Here is a 15,773-nt window from a genome sequence, read left to right as displayed (position 1 = left end):
ATAGGAGGAGGACGTCATCAATATACCTGGCCCACAACTTAATGTGAGGATGGGTATCACCATAAATGACGTCCTCCTCCCATTTGGCCATGAACAGATTAGCCAGACTTGGCGCATGTTTAGCGCCCATGGCGACTCCACGAATCTGTTTATAGTAGTTATGATCAAACCAGAAATAGTTATGATCTGCCGTATACTCCAAGAGTTCCATCAGAAAGTCCTTCTGCAAGGATACCAGATCAGAGGAAAGATCCAAAAAATGTCTGACAGCTTCAAGCCCTAAATTATGAGGGATAATAGTATATAATGATTGAACATCGGCTGTCACCATCCATGTGTCTTTATTAGCCTCTATCTGGGAAAGTAAATTAATAACTTGTTTTGAATCTTTAAGATGGGAAGGCATCTTCTGAACCAAAGGTTGGAGGTAATAGTCAATGTACTTGCCCACCCTGGAAGTGATCGAATCTATGCCACTAATAATCGGGCGACCAGGGGGGCAAGTTAAGCTTTTATGGATCTTTGGTAGGCTGTACATGATGGGAACTCTGGGGGCTTTAGGAACCAAAAATTGTTGTTCCTTTTCATTGAGGATCCCTGACTTGGAGCCTTTTAGAACTAATGTTTCCAATTTTCCCTTATACTGAATAATAGGGTTGCCTGGTAAAAGAGCATAAGTATGCCTATCGTCAACCAGGGTTTTTAGTCCCTCAATGTAAAAGGACCGGTCCATTAACACTATCCCCCCACCTTTGTCCGCTGGACGTATAACTAGGTCTTTGTTAGTGCATAGCAAATCAAGACCTATTTCCAGTCCGGAATCCATTTTATGGCCTGAGACCTGAATCTTCTCCACCAAAAGACCAATGAATGTCAGACTTGGCGAGCATATCGCTAACATTAGATCAGGATTCCCGCAACATTCAGTATCCAGTCATTATGACCAACACCATGCACGTAACCCAGAGGGGACACTCTTTATTGGAATAGATAAGTTTGAGCCCCACTGGAGAGGCAGTTCACTGGTTAGGGAACTCTCTAGGATGGAGATGGCCTGGATATACAGAGTCCGTACATATAGTCCTTATGGACTAAACATAGATACTGACGTTAACGCGTTCATAGATAATGGTTAACCTTTATGTATTTGTGTGAACCATCTCTGAATCTTGGTACATATGGGCTTTCGTTTATAGACTTACCCTTTTAAATATATTACAATTTTTATCTTTGTTACCACTTTGATATATATATTTCATATATATATATCTTTATATAATTTTTTGCACTTATTAATTTCTAATTAATTTATGAGAGGTTAGCTTGAGACACTTTCATAGTTTGTCATCATATAGATTAAGATTTTCTTGATCATAATATTTACACTATAACCATTTTTTTTCTTCCTATGGATGTTTCGTATTCATTCATGAGGTCTTTTTTTTATATTGTTATGGCATTGATGCAGCTTTGTCCGCTTAAATTGCGGACTTTTGGCTGCTTTCATGCTATGTGATTATCAATTAATTCTGCACATTATTAGGATATCTAGCATTTGAATTCTTATCATATTAATCTCTAATGCGGTTATCCGTTGATAGATTTACACTTTATTTATCGTTCTTAGATCCGTAGCTGTTCACACAGCGGATCTATGAGTAACTCATTTTTTGGTTTATTATATTGATTTAGGTAATTCAAGCCCTTTAATATTATATACTAATAATTTCTTTACTGGTCTAGTATTAAAATTTACTCAGTGACAGACATACGCAGCCCTGTATTGCAGTGGAGGCGATTTCTGTCACGATGCTCTTTCTTTTTAAAAGAAACGGTGAGTCAATACGCCGCTTTTTTTGTATTACAAAGTTGATACTCATTAGTATCATAAATTTTTAAATGCTCCGCAATTTTTTAGGTCTAGTAGCAAATACTGGCAGTGATCCCAACTTAAAAATGGCGGTCGATGCCCGCGATCTCCCAAGGTTCAGAGCTGGGCGGTCCCGGGTGTTGTATATTGCTATAAGAGTGGCGAGTCAGCACGTCGCTCGTATCCCCTGGAAGAAGTCATTCTTGTGACGAAACGGCGTAGGGAGGAGCGACGTGCTGACGTCATCACGATCCACGCTGTCTACCCGGAAGGACGAGCAGACAGCAGAGCCGGCCGGCTATTACTATTGATCGCACTTTTTACACTGTTTACATGTAAGTGTAATACTTTTATTCATTAAAATTTTAAAAACGTTATCACACTATGTGAGTGTCTTTCTCCTTTGGGTCGCTTCTGTGGAGAGAGCTGGTCTGATATTAAGGATTGGTGATATTGGAGAGTGAGCGGCAGTTTATCCAGGACCCTTATAGATCCATGTCTTACACGTTTGATTTCATTTTTGTTCTGGTAAGCAGCTGATACATAAGTGGTGGTGGATATATCATCTGATTCACAAGATTTTTTTCTGGATACCTTGCTTCACCCATTCGGAGAACTTCTTTAACAACCTCTCAATCCTTTGTGATACATCTTACATGGACTTTTTGCACAAATCTATTTTCAGTTTTTTGCACTGGGATTTTTTGTGTATCATATACATAATTTATTATTTATGTTGACTTTACTTGCAGCGCAGCTTTTTCTTTTCCATATTGTATTTGTGTATGTATCTTACATATAAGTTGCAGCAGCATTTTTTTATTTTCTTTTATTTATTTATTTTTTGTTTTTATTTTTACACATTTTTATAGTGTCACTACTGTTTTATTTTTTGACCTGCGCAGTATCTTCCTACTTTTACATTTCTACTTTAGATACCTATATACAGCAGCGGTCTCTTATAATATTCACATATTTACCTTCACGGGTTTAAGTAGTTAGTTTTTCACATAAATTAACACTTACCTTATATTCACATACACCTGTGTGTTTTTGATCTAAACATCAAGTCCATTATGGATGTGTTTGACTATAGGGCTGCCAAAGTCGTTAACACTGATGGTGTTTTTAAGATGTATGATGCTAATGAGAGTGACATGAAGGGTCTTTTTATCAGACTCAAAAATCTTACTATCACTGAGGTTCACACTCAGTGGGATATAGCATTCCTCAACACTTACATTAAGCTCAATATGGTCCCGAGGAGTCTCAGGTGGCAGGTGAGCCCTCAGAATGGTGACCTTGAGCTAGAAGAATGGTTCAGATATTTTAATGAAGCTGGAGTAAACTTTTTACGTTTTTTAGTCACTAGAAAAACGAGTAAATTAGAAAAACTAGACAATGAAATAAAAACACTTAAAGAAGCTTTAGTGTTAAGTAAAGAGAGTGACGAATATAAACAAAGATCCTCTTATCTTTTGGGGATCTTAGACAAAGAGGAAAAAGAACAAAAAATTAAAAAGAGAAAAAAATACAACAGAGATTACGGAGACTATCAGGCTAGTCTGGTGTTTGACTGGCAAAAAAAGTTAGCAGCAGAGCAACAAAATGAGGCGAACAACAGAATGGATGCTATAGTACAGGGGGATAGCATTCCTGCAAAAGCTGAAATTATTTCACAACAACAAATGCCTGCCAAAGATCAAACAAGGACCCCCAAACATTTTAAGAAAGTGGGGAAAAGAACTAAAAAGGCGAATCATCATTCACCAAATAGGACAGCAGGTACCTCTAAAAACTCCTTACAAACTAAACATTCTGGATGGGTCAATCCTGCACATGATGGTCATGGAACTAATCCTGGCCGTGGTGATAACTCTCAAGAATACCATCACTACAGGGATTCCCCAAGGAGAGAGAGAGACCAAGAAAGAAATAAGGTGGACTATTATCAATATGGCCCACCTCTGGATCAAAGATCTCACCAACATCCTCGACATGTTGTTGATAGATCAAGGGATTGCCCAGACTATGATAGCGACTTTGACACCAGGAATCGCTTTTATCCGCTGAGGGACCGTGAAGGCCCAAGCAATAGTCAGGCTGACTATGAGCAGGCAAGACAGGTACAAGAATTGTACCGGTTTGGACCCTCAAGAGATTTCCCTTTAGATCAATGGGAAACTAATGGGGGAGAAAATTGGGGTTTTCCCAAACCAAATCGAGGAACAAAAAGACCTGTAGAAGGAAAAGAGGGAGCAGAGGGGGGAGGAGGTCACACCCCAAAGAAATCAAAAACTTAAAAGGTGAAGGCATCTATAACTTAAGCTCACACATTTTAACGCAACCAGAAGTTTCCTTATTGAATAAAGGCCTTAAATTTGCCCCTCCGAGGAAACTCAACAAATTTCAAACGTATATGGATGTCCACCAATATATTCGCAAGGTTAACATTAAACGTTACTTTGCAGGCCTTCCCTCTAAAGAAATAGTTGCCAATCAAGCAACGGTCCAACATTCCGGCCTTTCCAATGCCTCCACATGGAATCCTCCTGGCAATTTGGCTCCCTCACTGCGAGTTTTTAGAGATGTAGTCCTAAGGGACCTGGAGAAGATTCAGGTCTCAGGCCATAAAATGGATTCCGGACTGGAAATAGGTCTTGATTTGCTATGCACTAACAAAGACCTAGTTATACGTCCAGCGGACAAAGGTGGGGGGATAGTGTTAATGGACCGGTCCTTTTACATTGAGGGACTAAAAACCCTGGTTGACGATAGGCATACTTATGCTCTTTTACCAGGCAACCCTATTATTCAGTATAAGGGAAAATTGGAAACATTAGTTCTAAAAGGCTCCAAGTCAGGGATCCTCAATGAAAAGGAACAACAATTTTTGGTTCCTAAAGCCCCCAGAGTTCCCATCATGTACAGCCTACCAAAGATCCATAAAAGCTTAACTTGCCCCCCTGGTCGCCCGATTATTAGTGGCATAGATTCGATCACTTCCAGGGTGGGCAAGTACATTGACTATTACCTCCAACCTTTGGTTCAGAAGATGCCTTCCCATCTTAAAGATTCAAAACAAGTTATTAATTTACTTTCCCAGATAGAGGCTAATAAAGACACATGGATGGTGACAGCCGATGTTCAATCATTATATACTATTATCCCTCATAATTTAGGGCTTGAAGCTGTCAGACATTTTTTGGATCTTTCCTCTGATCTGGTATCCTTGCAGAAGGACTTTCTGATGGAACTCTTGGAGTATACGGCAGATCATAACTATTTCTGGTTTGATCATAACTACTATAAACAGATTCGTGGAGTCGCCATGGGCGCTAAACATGCGCCAAGTCTGGCTAATCTGTTCATGGCCAAATGGGAGGAGGACGTCATTTATGGTGATACCCATCCTCACATTAAGTTGTGGGCCAGGTATATTGATGACGTCCTCCTCCTATGGACAGGAGACAGAGCAGAATTGGAATCCTTTATCACTACGCTCAATAATAACGAGCGCGGTATACGTCTTTCATTTGAGGCCAGTCAAGAGTCAATTGACTTCCTTGACCTTACTATAACGAAAGATAAAGATCTATATCAGACTAAAACTTTCTTTAAAAAAACCGACAGGAATTCTTTTATCCCTAAGGGAAGCTGTCATCATGATAATTGGCTAAATTCAGTTCCAAAGAGCCAGTTTGTAAGGATGAGGAGGAATTGCTCTACCCTGAAGGACTATGAAATACAGGCTGGCATCCTTAAGGATAGACTGTTGGAGAAGGGTTATGACCCCGAAACTTTGGAGAGTACCTATAATGAGGTGGCCGCAATTGAAAGGAACACTTTGCTTATGTCAGGCCCTAAATCAAGCAGAGATGGACCGATTGTGCCTTTTATCACGACATACTCAAACCAGCACTATGCCATCAAAAAGCTAATCAAAAAACACTGGCATATATTGTCCAATGATAGAATCTTAAATTCCTTTTTGCCTATTAATCCTCAGGTGATATTCAGGGGTGTACCTTCATTGAGGGATAGGATAGCCCCTAATGTGGTGGATCCACCCATGAAGAAAGTGTCCTTTTTTCAACGTAACATAAAGGGCTACCACCAATGCAGGAATTGCACAGTGTGTAAATTAAATAAGATCAAATCTAAGAAAACCATATGCTTTAAATCCACAAGTACACTGAATGAACATAAAATCGAGCCATTCATTACGTGTAGCACTACAGGCGTGGTGTATCTTTTGGAATGCCCCTGCGGGTTACAATACATTGGCAGGACCAAAAGACCAATGAATGTCAGACTTGGCGAGCATATCGCTAACATTAGATCAGGATTCCCGCAACATTCAGTATCCAGTCATTATGACCAACACCATGCACGTAACCCAGAGGGGACACTCTTTATTGGAATAGATAAGTTTGAGCCCCACTGGAGAGGCAGTTCACTGGTTAGGGAACTCTCTAGGATGGAGATGGCCTGGATATACAGAGTCCGTACATATAGTCCTTATGGACTAAACATAGATACTGACGTTAACGCGTTCATAGATAATGGTTAACCTTTATGTATTTGTGTGAACCATCTCTGAATCTTGGTACATATGGGCTTTCGTTTATAGACTTACCCTTTTAAATATATTACAATTTTTATCTTTGTTACCACTTTGATATATATATTTCATATATATATATCTTTATATAATTTTTTGCACTTATTAATTTCTAATTAATTTATGAGAGGTTAGCTTGAGACACTTTCATAGTTTGTCATCATATAGATTAAGATTTTCTTGATCATAATATTTACACTATAACCATTTTTTTTCTTCCTATGGATGTTTCGTATTCATTCATGAGGTCTTTTTTTTATATTGTTATGGCATTGATGCAGCTTTGTCCGCTTAAATTGCGGACTTTTGGCTGCTTTCATGCTATGTGATTATCAATTAATTCTGCACATTATTAGGATATCTAGCATTTGAATTCTTATCATATTAATCTCTAATGCGGTTATCCGTTGATAGATTTACACTTTATTTATCGTTCTTAGATCCGTAGCTGTTCACACAGCGGATCTATGAGTAACTCATTTTTTGGTTTATTATATTGATTTAGGTAATTCAAGCCCTTTAATATTATATACTAATAATTTCTTTACTGGTCTAGTATTAAAATTTACTCAGTGACAGACATACGCAGCCCTGTATTGCAGTGGAGGCGATTTCTGTCACGATGCTCTTTCTTTTTAAAAGAAACGGTGAGTCAATACGCCGCTTTTTTTGTATTACAAAGTTGATACTCATTAGTATCATAAATTTTTAAATGCTCCGCAATTTTTTAGGTCTAGTAGCAAATACTGGCAGTGATCCCAACTTAAAAATGGCGGTCGATGCCCGCGATCTCCCAAGGTTCAGAGCTGGGCGGTCCCGGGTGTTGTATATTGCTATAAGAGTGGCGAGTCAGCACGTCGCTCGTATCCCCTGGAAGAAGTCATTCTTGTGACGAAACGGCGTAGGGAGGAGCGACGTGCTGACGTCATCACGATCCACGCTGTCTACCCGGAAGGACGAGCAGACAGCAGAGCCGGCCGGCTATTACTATTGATCGCACTTTTTACACTGTTTACATGTAAGTGTAATACTTTTATTCATTAAAATTTTAAAAACGTTATCACACTATGTGAGTGTCTTTCTCCTTTGGGTCGCTTCTGTGGAGAGAGCTGGTCTGATATTAAGGATTGGTGATATTGGAGAGTGAGCGGCAGTTTATCCAGGACCCTTATAGATCCATGTCTTACACGTTTGATTTCATTTTTGTTCTGGTAAGCAGCTGATACATAAGTGGTGGTGGATATATCATCTGATTCACAAGATTTTTTTCTGGATACCTTGCTTCACCCATTCGGAGAACTTCTTTAACAACCTCTCAATCCTTTGTGATACATCTTACATGGACTTTTTGCACAAATCTATTTTCAGTTTTTTGCACTGGGATTTTTTGTGTATCATCCAGTAGGGTAGCTTGGAGTGGTTTAGTGTAGGTCCTGCCCTAGAAGAGTCTACCTTGCCATGGTGGGCAGGCTTGGAATCTCTTGGTAAAAAGTGTGTCAGCGAATGTGCAAGAGGGTCACTAGATCTTCACTTATGGCCAATTGATTTTTCCAAAGGACTCTTGCTTTAATCAGAGTATATATCGTTGGAAAATGGAAAAAATGTGTATAGGTCCATAATTATATTTTCATAAACACACAATACAAATTTGGTATATTTACATTTGAATTGCTTCCTCTTTTATTTAATTATTTCATGACCGGGCGGTCATTACCACATGCACAGGCCACATTTTCAAGGCTGGAAGGGGCTCTATGGCTACTCCTTCCACTTCTGGTGTGTGTAGGGATGTGTAATAGGTGTTTATGTATTAACACGTGTCCTAACCATGTATATATGTATGTACTGACAAGCCCCTTATGTGACAGTAGTGACAAGGTCCTCGCAGTGGAGACATCAGGGGTCTTCTAGCTTCACCCCAAGAACAGGATATACAATTAAATCCTGTAATGAAACATTTCTCTTAACTAGGAAAATATATCAAGTGCTCAGGGAATTTTATATTCATTTTTAATTTTTATATTCCTACACACTCCTCACAAAATATATAAGGAATTCTTTCCTGTAATCCAGGGCTAGAGGATCTGCTCTATTCAGATCTGCCCTCACAATCTTTACTTTAGAATTAAGCCTTTCTCTAGTCTCCAATATAATTGTAAAATTCTCAATTTTAAAATCCCTTGCTTCTTAAAGTGACTATAAAGCTTTACAATTTTTTCATTAAAATAATAAACACGTTATACTCATCTGCTCTGTGTAAGGGTTTTTCACAGAGCAGCCCTGATCCTCCTTTTCTCAGGTCCCCTGTCTGCACTCCTTGCTCCTCCCATTGCCTACTATGGGGCACTTGTGCGTGCTCGATCCAGAGCCTCACTGTCTGTCAATTGTGTAAAATACTTCTGCACTCAGTGACTATTAAATGACACAGTGAAAAGAATTGTGACTCTCAGAGAAAGCAACACTCTAAAATGTGTTTAAATACATCAACACCCAAAGAAATGTCACTATAGCTGGTTTGGTGCGCTGTCTCTTTTAAATTGTTACATCGATATGAAAAACTTAATTGACAGTGGGACTAGGCCCTGCCCCCGGGCTATGCTCAAAGCTTTTGACTGACAGCAGCTGGAGCCAATAGCTCCCAATGCTCTAAGCTAAGCCTGTGGGAGAGGGGAGAAGAGCTGCTGCAGATGTGCATAGCACTGGATCAAAATTGGCCTCAGGTGAGTATTAAGGGGGGCACTATTAAAAGGTTTTGGGGTTCTGAACTAAGCTTTTCTTTTGAAGTGGTTCTAAAGTCTTAAAGTAATTGTGAAGGGTGTTTTTTTTTTTTTTCAATTTTATTTAATAACAAACATCTCTCTACTTACCTGCTCTGTGCAATTGAAATGCACAAAGCGCTGGTGAGCCTCCTCTTTTTGGGTCCCTATCGGCGCTCCTGGCCCCTCCTCTCTATCCGGTGCCCCCATGGGAAGCCGCTTGCTCGCACCTGAGCCCCGCTGCTGCGTCCATTGACACAGACAGCGGGACGTGACCCTGCCCCCCGCTCCCTCGTCACTGGTATGGATTGACGGCACTGGAAGCCAAGGGCACAGCAAAGCCAGCGAGACCTGGAATTGACGGGAGAGAAGAGCAGCAGGCATGCACGGCACTGGATCGAATGAGAGCTCAGCTAAATAAAAAGAGGGGGGATGCTGAAACCTAATTTTATTTTTAATTTTTTTTACCTTAAATCGACACAAAAGGTTAAGGTTTAAAAAAACAAACATATCATACTTGCCTCCCACTGCAGTTTATTTTGCTCAGAGTTGCCCGATCATCCTCTTCTGGGGTCCCACGGCGGCTCTCTTGGCTCCTCCCCGCAAGAGATAACCCCTCTGGGAGGCTGTCTCCCGAGGGGGTTACCTTGCAGGCGCGCTCCCGTGTGATACACTCAGCGGCCATAGCCACCAAGTGTATGACTCTGTCCTGCCCCCCAGCGCGCTGCATTATTGATTTGATTGACAGCAGCGGGAGCCAAAGCCAAAACGAATATCCTCCTGACCTTTTATTAGCTTTGTTGCCCTTCTTTGTACTCTCCATTTCCAGTCCATCCTTCCTGAGGACTGGTGCCCAGAACTGGACAGCATACTCTAGGTGCAGCCGGATCAGAGTTTTGTAGAGCGGAAAAATTATCGTTTTATCTCTGGAGTTAATTCCCTTTTTAATGCATGCCAATATTCTGTTTGCTTTTGTTAGCAGCACCTTTGCATTCCATGCCATTGCTGAGCCTGTCATCTACTAGGACCCCAAGGTCCTTTTCCACCCTAGATTCCCGCAGAGGTTCTCCTCCCAGTGTATAGATTGCATTCCTATTTTTGCCACCCAAATGCATTATTTTACATTTTTTCCTCATTGAACCTCATTTGCCACGTAGTTGCCCACCCCATTAATTTGTTCAGATCTTTTTGCAAGGATTCCACATTTTAAAGAGGAGTTATTGCCCTGCTTAGCTTGGTATCATCCACAAATACAGAGATTACACTGCTTACCCCATCCTTCAGGTTGTTTATGAACAAATTAACAATTAGAGTACTCCCTATTTATCACCACCCTCTGAACTTGCCCTTGAGAGCCAGTTTTCAATCCATGTACTCCCCTTATGGTCCATGCCAACGGACCTTATTTTGTGCAGTAAACGTTTATGGGAAACTGTGTCAAATGCTTTTGAAAAATCCAGATACACCACGTCTACAGGCCTTCCTTTATCTAGATGGCAACTCACTACCTCATCGAAGGTTAATAGATTGGTTTGGCAAGAACAATTCTTTGTGAATTCATGATGATTACTGCTAATGATACCGTTCTCATTACTAAAATCTTGTATATAGTCCCTTATCATGCCCTCCAAGAGCTTACATACTATTGATGTTAGGCTAACTTGTCTGTAATTCCCAGGGATGTATTTTGGGCCCTTTTTAAATATTGGTGCTACATTGGCATTTCTTTAATCAGCTGGTACCATTCCAGTTAGTAGACTGTACCTAATTTTTACTGACAGTGGTCTGGCAATTACTCCCCTCCCGTGGGTGGGGGGGCGTGATCACTGTATAAGTGTCACTGCTGACGTTGATTAGCCAGTTAGCAATTTAGGTTCACCGTCAGGTTTTTATCGCATCAGGTACCCTCATATATTACCTGAAGGTTTTAACCCCCTGATTGCCCCCTAGTTAATACTTTCACCCCCTGTCACCAGTGATCACCTTATAAGTGTTACGGGTGATGCTTGTTGGTTTGTTTGGTTTTTTTGTTACCCAATAAAGGTAACCCAGCGGGTAAAATCAGTTAGGTTTTAGGGTCAGGGTCTATGTCGCCCCTGGCAGCGTCAGATTAGTGCCAGTAGCGCTAACACCCACGCACACAGCATACACCTCCCTTAGTGGTATAGTATCTGAACTGATCATTTCTATACTAAAGTCCCCAGCAGTTCAGGGTTCCCAAAAATGCAGTGTTAGCGGGATCAGCCTAGATACCAGCTAGCACCTGCGTTTTGCCCCTCCGCCCAGCCCACCCAAGTGCAGTATCGATCGATCACTGTCACTTACAAATCACAAAAACCCATAACTGCAGCATTCGCAGAGGTCTGATCCCTGCGATCGCTAACAGTAGGAGCTTTTTTTTCCTGTGAATCTTACTACTGTTCCAGTAAATTTAGAGCCCAAAATGGCAAATCGAAGGTACAGTAGTGAAGAGGCCTACATGTTTCTGAGCACGACAGATAGTGACGAGGAAGTCACTCATCTGTCAGATGAACTGGCAAGCACCATCCAGCACTGCAGTAACACTTGGTGACGTGGCGAGTCCAATAAGTGCAGTTCAAGCTGGCAAGCACAAGTAGTGTCCCGCTGCCACCAAGAAGACAGACAGGCCCATCATGCCCATAGTGTCCTTCCTTCAGAATCCTCAACTTCTGCAGCCACCGTATCCCCCCCCCCCCCCCCAATTCACTGGCCAACCCGGAATTCAGGTGGAAACAGTTTATTTTACGTCACTTGATTTTTATTCTACGTTTTTCACGGAAGAGCTCTATAGATCTATTGTGGACCAAAGTAATTTGTATGCTGGTCAATTCATTGCCGCTAATCCCCAGTCTTCCCTTGCCAGAGAATAAAAACCAATTACGGTTTCTGAATTTAAGACCTTTCTGGGCCTATCCCTTCACATGGGCATAGTTAAAATGAGTAAGTTGCGGTCATATTGGTCTATTGACCCAATTTACCATATGCCCCTGTTCTCTGCCTTCATGGCCAGGGTATGATACGAGCAGATCTTGCGGTTCATGCACTTCAACAACAATGAACTCTGTCATCCTCGTGGAGACCCTGACCCAGGATATTGCAACACTAGGGTGGTGGACGGACATATTCGAAATCAAGCATGAAAAATTACCCCTGGCATATGTAGACCGCCGCAAAGAACACTAGGTACTCTCAGAAACCGTTGTTCAGTTACAAAATCACCTTGAGGAATTGGACAACCGTAACAGGAGAAACAATATCAGGGTACACGGAGTGCCGGAATCAGTCACCGACCTGTCTGACGCTATTAAGAGACTGTTTCACTCCCTGCTCCCAGACCAACCTGAGGCCTCCTTCATATCCAAATATACCCAGACATCTCCCCAGCAACTGGAGAAAAGGAGACGGATGAAGGAGGTCACCTCGGTCCTGCAATTGGCGAGGATTCACTAACGATGGGGCTTCCTGTTTAAGCTTTCAATCCCGCACACAATGGCACTACCTACACCGCCACTATGATCACAGAAGGCAAGGGAATCCTGGTGAAAGTGGGCCTCCTGAATCCTCAAGGCACCCCTCAACGCCTTGCCCAACACCGATCTGGGCTACCCCAGCGGGACAGGAGGAATCGCCAACGCTCTAGGGACTTATACGGCCAAACCCAGACCGACAGAACCATTCTACACTTTCCCTGTTCGCAGAGACTGGTTTAAATTGCAGTACTGTTTGTTACTAATTCTTCTCTATTACCTACTTTTTTTTTGGCATGTATATGAGCACTTTGGTCTTACACTCTCGGGCAAGAGCCACTTCTCACACGCTTGATCAGCCTCCCATCCACTCTCATCCATTTATACATATTTCTCTCCTGCCCTATTATTGAAGTGAGAGAACCCGGACTTAACCCTCTACCTTACACACACACACCCCCCCCCCCCCCCACTTATAGTTTTAAGTTTTTGTTTGCTTTTTACAGGCTGCTGAGAATATGCTGACAGATGCTAACTCTGCTAAGAACTATGTACATATGTGTTATAGTCAATGCAAAAGTACTCGGCTAGGCACCCTGGGCTCTCTGGCGGTCCGCACCGTATTAGACTCAACTAGGGTTAAACTATGTGCCAGGTCCTTGATACCTAGCCTATAACTATACTTGCAACCCCCAAAGTTCATTAACCTAAGATGGGTTTGCGAATAATAAATCACAATGTGAGAGGCTTGAACGCCCCACAAAAATGGAGGAAGGCCTTTCAATATTACAAATAGGTGGGAGCAGACGACATACTGCTGCAGGAGACTCCTTTTTGTTCCGCTTCTCACCCTAATTTCTTTGACAAGTCCTATAAGCTACACTACTTTACAACCTTGGAGTCCAAAACTAGGGGAGTTGCTATTTTTTATCAAAAACAATATGCTATTTGACAAGCATATATACGAAGACCCCTCCAACAGGTTCCTGATCCTGCAGGGAGAGATGCAGGGTCGTGCCCTAACGGTAGCGAATGTATACGCCCCCAATAACTCACAGAGCTCCTTCTTCAGATCATTCTTCCAGGTGCTATATATATAATATATACACATCTACATATATGCTAGTAGGAGATTTTAACTTGGTAGCCCACTCAAATTTAGGAGTAAAGTGGTAAGCACAGCTAATGCCTTCCCCAAATTCTTACTGAGATCTATAGGAACTAGGGATGAGCCGAACATACCCGGGTTCGGTTCGCACCAGAACGGTCGAACAGACCGCGGTTTCGCACGAACATTTAGAACCCCATTGAAGTCTATGGGACTCGAACGTTCGAATTCAAAAACGCTCATTTTAAAGACCAATATGCAAGTTATTGATGGAAAACGTCTTTAAAAACCCGGGTCTTGTCCCAGGGAACATGTATCAATGGAAAAAAAAGTTTTAAAAACTGTAGTTTTTTCTTGAGCAGCGATTTTAATGATACTTAAAGTGAAAAAATAAAATTCCTTTTTAAATATGGTACCTGCTGGGTGTCTATAGTAGTGGCACGTGTTTAGAAATGTCCCTGCACAACATGAGATTACTCTCAGAAAAAAGTAATTTAATACTGCTTGCGGCTTTAATGTAATGGTTGGTCCCTGCAATATGGATAAAAATCATTGAAAAAGATAGCATGAGTTTCCCCGCCACCACTCCCCCCAGGTCATTACAAGACCCAGTGCCGATCCTGACCTCCCTGGGGCCCTAAGCAAAATGACATGGCACATTAAAAATGAGAATCGGGGGGGGGGGGGGGGGGCGCTGACGACAGTGACATGTCACATTAAAGAAAGTTGAGAAGCGGGGGGAGTGGCTGTTCTGCTGTCGGAAATGACTCAGCCAGCGAGTTTAGAAGCGGGGTGAGGGGGCGAAAATGACTTCTCACCAGGCGGGCCTCTAGTAATTTGGGGGGCCCTTTGCAGCTTTGCGGGATCCTAAGCGGCTTGCATAGTGAGCCTATAGCGAGGATCGGCCCTGACAAGACCGTTTGGCCCTATATACTTTGAACAGCAGTATACAGGCATTGCAAACAAGATAAGGACTGTAGGTTTCTTAAGTAGAATCAGAACCATGTCATACTTTGCTCCTGCATATTGCACAATTTCCTAAAGAGACCCTGAACAAACTACATGACTCTTGTGCCTGATGAGGCCACTGATGTTCCAGTGGTGGTGGGCCGTGAGACTGTCCATACAGGCTTTGCCCCCCAAAGTGCACTTGCTGTGTGGCAACAATATGTCGATTATTTTAGGGGTGGGGCGGGGCCATTACAATGCCAGATCTTGGCACAATAAATATTTTTTTTGGGGAAGTAAAATTACAGAGAAAAGGGGGGTTGCCATCCGTGGCCTCCTTTTAACAAATACTGTGAAAAACTCCTGTTCTATGAAGGCCTCCATTATTTCTGCTCGTCAAAATTTAGCCAAAAACAATAATGTCAGTCAAGCCTTAGCTTTCTACCCATATCTAACCCACAAACTCATTTACTGATCATAAAGTCCAAAAATCATGTTTCGTATCGTCGTACTGCACGACCGTTTCCACGACATATTCTACAGACGGCGAACTACGTAACTCGCGCAATATCCCTTTATACACTGCGCATGTGGGAAGCTCCGCGTGTATCCCCGCCTATGACGATCGTTCTAGCAATTGTCGCGCCCCTTTTTGGTCGGTCAATGCACTTCACTGAAGGCATGATGGAGGAGACTCAGAGAGAGGAAGCTGCAACCTCAAGTGTGGAGAGAGGCCAGGCACACCCCAGGAGGAGCAGTAAACCAGCCACCAGTCTCAAGTTTGCGGAGCTGGTGGAGATGGTTGCAATTCTTGAGGAATATGACTATGATGGCCAACTAGGGCCTTACACCAAACCGAATAAGCTAAAGGGGAAGATTATGGACAAGGTGCGGAGGACTCTCCATGAGAAATTCGGGGTGCAGAGGTCAAGGGTTCAGTTAAGTAATAAGTGGTGTGACCTGAAAAGGAGAAATCGAG

Source organism: Rana temporaria, chromosome 2 (assembly GCF_905171775.1).
Source record: "Rana temporaria chromosome 2, aRanTem1.1, whole genome shotgun sequence".
Lineage (NCBI taxonomy): Eukaryota > Metazoa > Chordata > Amphibia > Anura > Ranidae > Rana > Rana temporaria.
Note: the sequence above shows the minus strand (reverse complement) of the source record.